Source organism: Salvia splendens, chromosome 6 (genome assembly GCF_004379255.2).
Source record: "Salvia splendens isolate huo1 chromosome 6, SspV2, whole genome shotgun sequence".
Classification (NCBI taxonomy): Eukaryota; Viridiplantae; Streptophyta; class Magnoliopsida; order Lamiales; family Lamiaceae; genus Salvia; species Salvia splendens.
Window position 1 is genome coordinate 4,853,327 of NC_056037.1, and position 8,295 is coordinate 4,861,621.

At 30.9% G+C, this 8,295-nt stretch overlaps 1 long non-coding RNA gene across 2 annotated transcripts; it reads right to left on the minus strand.

The window, feature by feature from the left end:
• Nucleotides 1–4,395: 4,395 nt before the first annotated feature.
• Nucleotides 4,396–6,280, minus strand: LOC121806981. Of its 2 annotated transcripts, XR_006051723.1 has the most exons (3): nt 6,050–6,280; nt 5,761–5,905; nt 4,396–5,031 (listed from the first exon to the last, which is right to left on the minus strand). It is a non-coding gene; the product is annotated as an uncharacterized LOC121806981 (long non-coding RNA). The 2 variants fall into 2 exon arrangements; XR_006051722.1 differs by having other exon boundaries at nt 5,761–6,280.
• Nucleotides 6,281–8,295: the final 2,015 nt, after the last annotated feature.

Below are 8,295 nucleotides of genomic sequence, written 5' to 3' on the forward strand. Positions count from 1 at the left end.
TGAGCTATCAAACATGCATAAAATATGAGAAAATTATTTCAATGATCCATTAACAAAAACACCACGCTTCGCAACACACATACACTAAAAAGAGCGCACATATCGATATATATAAAGTCCAAAAGTATATTAATAAATTATAATAACAATTACTTATCTAAGAAAACAATATTTACAAGAGTGAACTATTAACAATCTACGCAACATTTCAAACGCCATGGGTACAAGAGTTTAAAAAATATCATCATAGAGATTTACGTATAGATACTTATAATCATATTTCATGTGCTTTTTCACTATTTCGAGTCTTTTGTCAAATTCTTTTTACCATTATGCAATTTGAGGGCATTTTAGTCTTTTTCCGTTGAGGTTTATTTCGTGTCTTTTATCCATTTCTTTTCACCACTATGCAACTCGATAATAGGCTGAAATGCCCACGAGTTGCATATCGTTAAGGATATGGAAAAAATGCATTAAAAATCCGAAATAGTAAAATAAATATCTTAAATGTGATTATATCTATATGTAGATCTCTGTAATGATATTTTATTTAAATCGGGTTCTGTGGCATTCAAAATATAATACGTACGTAGATCCTTAATTTTTAGTTCACTTTATTTACAATAACTAAAAAATTTCCTGCTAAGGCAATAGTAATTAGTACTAATTTAATGTTGGAACAATTTCGCTAGCACTAAAAAAGTCAGTAACTTATCGATATTGTGTACATGTTTAATTGTAATTTATCTGTATAAATGAAAATCTAATATCGATAATATTCGATTGAGATGATATATTAAATTATTAAAGCAAATTAAAAGAGATCCAATATTTACACATTGAACATAAAATTTATAGCTAGATGGCGTTTGACGTGATTGAAAATCTCACAAACAACCATTCGATATATTTAATATTTTCATACATAAATATACTTAGTTTTAATTTATTAGTGTAAGCAACTTGTATTTTTTTTAATTATGACTAAAAATATATTGCCTAACCTAAGTCTACCACGGGATCTTTTATTAACCACTCCTTTTCTATTATTCAAGTGCGTGACAAGTGTGAAACAATTAAAATTATCTTTTACTTTTTTCGTAATTGTAATACAAAAACACACACACACATACACTATTTATACATTGGATTAACTGGTTAGCACGTTCACTTATATGTATTGCAAAATGCCCATTAGAAGTTAAATAAATTATACAAACTGACATTGCATGCATAGCTACGGGCTATGGTCCCTATCAATAGTTTAAAATACAAAATAGACTTGTGTGGGATTAAAATTTAGCAATTTGCAAACCTAACCTCTTGGGCCATTAGGAATTAATTAATTAAAAAAAACTAAACATGAGACAAGCATGAAGTTATATTATTTAAGCATGATAATCCATTGAACTAATTTTCTGATTTTCACACTATGTTTTCTAATGGAAGTGTCGTCATAAAAATCCAATGCAAATTTCGATAATTTCTTGAATATTTTAATCATATATACTCCTTCGACCCGCAATAGGATGTCTGTTCGGCTATTGCACGGGCTTTAAGAAATGTAAAGAAAAGTGAGTTGAATAAATTAGTAGAATATGATCTCATTTATATATATATTTTTATAATAAAATATGAGTGAAATAAATTGGTGGAATGTGGGCCTACTTACCATTTATGGTAAGAGTGAAATATAACTTTTATTGTGAGAATGACCGAAATGGTAAAACAAAACTCTTATTGTGGGATAGAGGAGGGAGTATTTCACTTTCTTGATATATGTGTACTTAGTATAAATAATCAATGTTATTGAAATATAATCTAGCAATTAAATCTAAAAGGACTATTAATCAATGAGAATGTAGTTAAGTATACGTATATTTGTAAATAATGCAGTACTATATATAGACATTCCTTTTATTTTGAACACAAAAATCATCACACAATGTAAAAAATTGATACATATGGGTGTGCTAATAAAAAAAATTCATGAAAAATTAAACACTGCGTCTAAAGGATAAATTGTTGTATTCATAGTTAAATTAACAACCTCATATAAAATTAAATTAAATGAAATTTTGGCCTCGGGAATTAAAACTTTGGTGCTGCAATCATCTAATAATAGGAGATGCTTCATTATATATTTACATAATTTAATATCCTAGTGATCATACCAGGATTAAAAATAATACTAGTAATTTGTATTATTTTTTAAAATTTTAGTGTTGTTTTAAAATGTTGGAAACAAACAAGTGTTGGAAATAATTATGGACGGATATTTCAATTATATAAATTAAATTAGCACCGGCCATTTATTGGCTACCAAATATAAACGAAACCACCACTTCTACAAAAGTATTCGATATAAATTAGTGGCGAATGATGTGACGTTTATTCACATTTTCTACTATATTTTTTTCTTCGTCTTACCCTTTTGGAATTAATTAAATTGTTTTGATCTTCAAAATTAACCAAAGTTAGTTGGAATATTACACCAAATTAAGAAATTAAGTATGTCACCAAAAGGGAAGAACAATAAAAATAGAAATGTTCACGTTTTAAACTTAATTCCTGTATCAAATAGGAAGATTAATCCTATGTAACCCAGAATACATCTTATCAAATGATTGAAATCAAGTATGTCGTCACCAAAAGGTAAGAAAAAGTAAAAATAAATAAAAATATTCACTTTGTAAACTTAATTCCTGTATCAAATAGGAACATTAATCCTATGTAATGTAACCCAGAATACATCTTATCAAATGATTGAAATCAAGTATGTCGTCACCAAAAGGTAAGAAAAAGTAAAAATAAATAAAAATATTCACTTTGTAAACTTAATTCCTGTGTCAAATAATTGGATTCATGTAGTAACTTTTTAAACATAAATATCTTATTATATAGAGCATTCGAAAAATGGCAAGGCAACAGTCGCAACAACAAATAGTAGACTTTCAAAGATTGGCCGATTTCGATACTCCATATTTCTAATAAAAGCACTTTATAGTCGGTGCTACATATTTAATTATTTTAAAATCGAACCTGTCACATTTTTTGTATTTGATATAATTTTATTTCCTTATGTAATTTACGATAACTATGCACAATTTAAATTTTACATGGAGCACTAAATTAACTTCAACTCATATTTAAGTAATTGTTTATCGGTAGTTTATATGCACAAACAAGAATGAAAAAAAGCCAAATAAGTTTTAAAATTTTATTTGTCCTCTGCAAATTTGTATCCATATTCATTGTACCAAGAATAATACAATAATGATTTTAACAAATAAAGGAATATTTTGTCAAGCAAAATAAAAAAAATGCAGTGTCACTATTCGTATTCCATCATTCCATGGAGACATGTTTATTTTATGCCTATTACAATTTATTATTCAAAATAAAATGTCTAAATAATTAAAAGTCACAATCAGTTCAGTTATAATGATTTTGTATTTACTGGCGTGTGTGTATGTTTAGAAAAAAAACTGTTTCTAAATTAGTGAGTACTCCACTAGTTAGAATCTAAGGATAATGAAATTGCATTTTTGGTTTGTTTTAATACAGAAATTGAATAGTTTAAGGGGCAGAGACAAATTAGATCAACAATTGTGTTTAACTGTAATTTATGGTCTAAATTCTGTGATTATTTGGAAAAATGGCCCAAACTGTAAAAATGACATGGACTCTACAAATAAGAAAATGTCATATTTCGTGAAAGTTGTAAAATGGCTCCAACTTTGAAAGAAAATTCATTTACTTTTGGCATTAACTAGTGAGGGTTTTGATGGAGTATAATACAATCGTATTATCTACCCAAACATATGTTTGCAAGAGTTCATGATTTTCAGATATGTTCTAGAAGTTTCTTTTGAAATTTTTTAAGTTTACACTATTTTAACGCATCTCATAAAAGTTCACGCTTTCTCTATACTACCTCAATTTTTTTAAAATAACAACTATTTTCATTTGGATCGTTCCTTAAAAATAGAAACTTTAGAATCTTTCTATTTTAAGACATGGACCTCACAATCTACTAACTTTACTTTCATTACTTTTTCTCTTCATCTCTCTCACTTTACTCATTTTCCTTTTCCTCTCTATTATTTTACCAAATTTTTCTCACTCACTTTATCAATTGTGTATTAAAACTCGTGCCGTTTCAAATGTTTCTTTTTTTAATACGGAGGGAGTATTAAAATTTGAGTTATATTTTATTTCTTAAAGTTCATGCAATTTTTTAAAGTTCCTAATGGCTCTAAAATTCTGGCATCAGTACAGCAACCCCTAAATTTCCTAATGTAAAAGAGAATAGTTTTGTACTCTTAGGACCTGTTTGGTTTCTTTAGTAATAGCAAAAAATTGATAAGTATCTTGAGCCAAACAGTGTATATCATGGTGTTTGGGGCAGAATTTGGGCCGATCTGACCACCACTAACTTTAAAATATCATTTAAGTTAAATAAAATGCATGCATCAAAGGAAAAAACTAAATGTTGGTATATCAATTAAATCAATGGATTTAATAATTATGTTCGGAAGCACTAAGTTGTATGAGTTAAATATTTGGAAAATTAAATGACAATACTTAATCAATACAGCAATTAATTATAGAGCAGCTGATATCTTCTCCATTGGCCCATCTTGGAAATTTTCAGCCCAGCCATTTATTTACCTTTTTGGCCCAACAATCACATGACTTAAACCCTTCCCCAAAACTCGATCATATCTCTCCCTCTGTTGCTAGGAATCGGCGGAATGAGAGCTATTGCGCCGCCGCCGCCACCGCTGATTTCCGGGCAATCTTTGCTTATGCTCTCCTGGAACAGCATGAGTTAGCCCTAGCTAAGTCCCCATCTTTAATTAGTTGCTGAGGGTGTTGATAAGCAAGATAGTGTATTGCAGTTATACTAATAATCCTATGTTGTATGCAAACTCAAAGCTGAAAGGGGAGATGGATTTACCTGATCAGTTGTGCTTCCTTTGCTGCTCCGATGTGGCGCGCCCCCGATGCATGCGTGACGCCCACTCGCTGGCCAGCGAGTGGGCGTCAGATGACGCAATAAATCAATTTTTTTAAAAAAATCGAATTTAAAAAAAAATACTTTTTATTTATAAAAATTGTTTTTATATTTAAAAACAATTTTTACAAATAATTAAATACAAGAAATTCGTAATAGCCCACATATATTTGATGGGCTTGCGAATTTATGAAACTCATTCTTGGTTGCTTCTCTTTTATAGAGACAACCTTGAATGTTTTATGTTCCACTTTCGATGTGGGACAAAGTCATTCTTGGTTGCTTCTCTTTTATAGAGACAACCTTGAATGTTTTATGTTCCACTTTCGATGTGGGACAAAGTCATTCTTGGTTGCTTCTCTTTTATAGAGACAACCTTGAATGTTTTATGTTCCACTTTCGATGTGGGACAAAGTCATTCTTGGTTGCTTCTCTTTTATAGAGACAACCTTGAATGTTTTATGGTGTTTGGGGCAGAATTTGGGCCGATCTGACCACCACTAACTTTAAAATATCATTTAAGTTAAATAAAATGCATGCATCAAAGGAAAAAACTAAATGTTGGTATATCAATTAAATCAATGGATTTAATAATTATGTTCGGAAGCACTAAGTTGTATGAGTTAAATATTTGGAAAATTAAATGACAATACTTAATCAATACAGCAATTAATTATAGAGCAGCTGATATCTTCTCCATTGGCCCATCTTGGAAATTTTCAGCCCAGCCATTTATTTACCTTTTTGGCCCAACAATCACATGACTTAAACCCTTCCCCAAAACTCGATCATATCTCTCCCTCTGTTGCTAGGAATCGGCGGAATGAGAGCTATTGCGCCGCCGCCGCCACCGCTGATTTCCGGGCAATCTTTGCTTATGCTCTCCTGGAACAGCATGAGTTAGCCCTAGCTAAGTCCCCATCTTTAATTAGTTGCTGAGGGTGTTGATAAGCAAGATAGTGTATTGCAGTTATACTAATAATCCTATGTTGTATGCAAACTCAAAGCTGAAAGGGGAGATGGATTTACCTGATCAGTTGTGCTTCCTTTGCTGCTCTTTGTTTTACGATTTTGAGATTGAAGGGCTGAAAGTCTGCTTAGTTGTTGAGATTTTGGCAGAGGTTCAAGTAGAATAGTAGGGGATTTATGAAATTTCTTGGCTTCTTGTTGGTCCTTTGTTCCTTGGTTATTATGCTGTTTCTTTTTGGACATTATGTTTTTAAATTGAGTATTTTTTCTTGAAATTAGGTGATAAATTAATACGAACCATCTCCTCTCTACATATAATCGCCTTTAATTATGTCATAATGAACATATAGCTGTTTTAAAATGACAAATAGTAGAATGTAACTAACTGGCGGCATGACCGCATGAGGGCGTTGTTTTGAAATAAAATCAAAGTATCTTGTGTCAGACCGTTAATATTTTAGAGAGAGGAAATTGCGCAAATGGTCCCTGAAGTATACATTTTACAACAAATGATACTTAAATTTAAAAAATTTCGTGGATATTACCTGAAGTAAAATATAATCACATTTTTTTATACTTTTTCACTTTTCATTCTAATTTTCCACCAAAAATGCCTCCAAAACATGAAGGGTATTTTTGTCCTTACAAAAAGAATCAGTCATTGCCACAATCTTATTTTTAAGAATATGTAGGTGGATGTGATTTGTTGAATGTGACTTGGAGATACACTTATACTTTTTGTCTAATTGTGCGTGGGAATGAATCAAATATGTAATACTCCCTATGTCTCATTAAAAATGAAACATTTTCCCTTTTTAGTTGTCACATTAAAAATGAAACGTTTTCTAAAATGAAAACAACTCCATCTCTACATTTTCATCTCTCTTACTTCACTCTATCTTTATTAACTCAAAAAAAAACACTACATAAAATCTCGTGCCGATTTTCAAATGTTTCATTTTAAATGGAACACCGGGAGTACTCCATAAAGTGTATAGGGATTACTAAGTTATAGTAGTATACTATAATATTTAGTTGAAATATTAACTTTCTAACTCACAAAAAACCTTTTAACTTCTACACGGCAACTCAATTTCTAATATGGCCTTCTCTCTCCTCTCACCTGACCTCTCGTCTCTCTCTAAAACTCACCCCCATCCCTCCATTCCCACTCCCCTTCTTCCTCCTGAAACCGGCGGCCACCTACAACCATTTCCCCCTTCACCCGAGTAATTTACTGACGCAGTAGACATTGAGGAAAAAAACACGAAGAGGGAAGAAGAAGAAGAAGAAGATAAGAAAAGAAATTGGGTATTTTGATGAAGAATTAACACAAACACACGTTCTATACTTAGAATGAAAATGTGTACATATCCTGGAAAGCAAAAGTGCAACAAGTGACCGATTTTTTTGTATGGACAAAAATGGCTTTGGGGTATTTTTGAAAATTAGATTGAAAAATGAAAAAGTATAAAAGATGTGATTATACTTTAGTTCAGGTACTACCCACGATATTTTTAAAGTTTAGATATTATTTGCGTGCAAAACATATACTTCATGGATCGTTTGTGTAGTTCACTCTTTTAAAGATAACAATACAAAATATATTGTAAATGGGTACTTTGCAATCCGCATTAATTATGAGTAACAACCAACTTTTTATAAAGTCCTTGACTCCACTGCATTGATTTGTTGCAATATAATTTACTGTAGTAATTACACTCATTCAATATTTTACATGGCTATTTTAAATGTGAAAAAATAGTGGTTTCGTTAGCGGCATGATGGCCTAGTTTGAAAATATATTTAAAGCAATGGGGTCAAGTAGCAAAATAGGACGTTAAATATCTAGTTGACCAGTGCATGTTTTAAGAAATTGTTTTACTTTGTGCAGAAAAATTGCTGGATAAAATTTATAGAATGAATGTCATATTTTTATATATTAATACAGTGACGACACATTCCTTGGCTGGCACGGGATTTTAGGAGTTACTCCCTTCTTCCCAAGGAAGATGACCCCTTCCTTGGGCGGCACGAGATTTTATGCAACTTTATTTTGTGTGTTAGGTGGAGAGAGTAAAGTAAGAGATGAGGAATAAAATAGAGATAAAAGTGTTACCATTTTTAGTAATGAGTCATTTTAGTTGGGACAAATTAACAAGGAAAGGGGATTATCTTTAATGGGACAGAGAGTATGAGTTAATGTGTTTAATTGGAGAGAGCAAATGTGGGTGTAAGTACTAAAATAAAGAGAGAATGAAAGATGAATAATTTAATTGGAGTGAGAAAAAGTGGTTAGGTATATT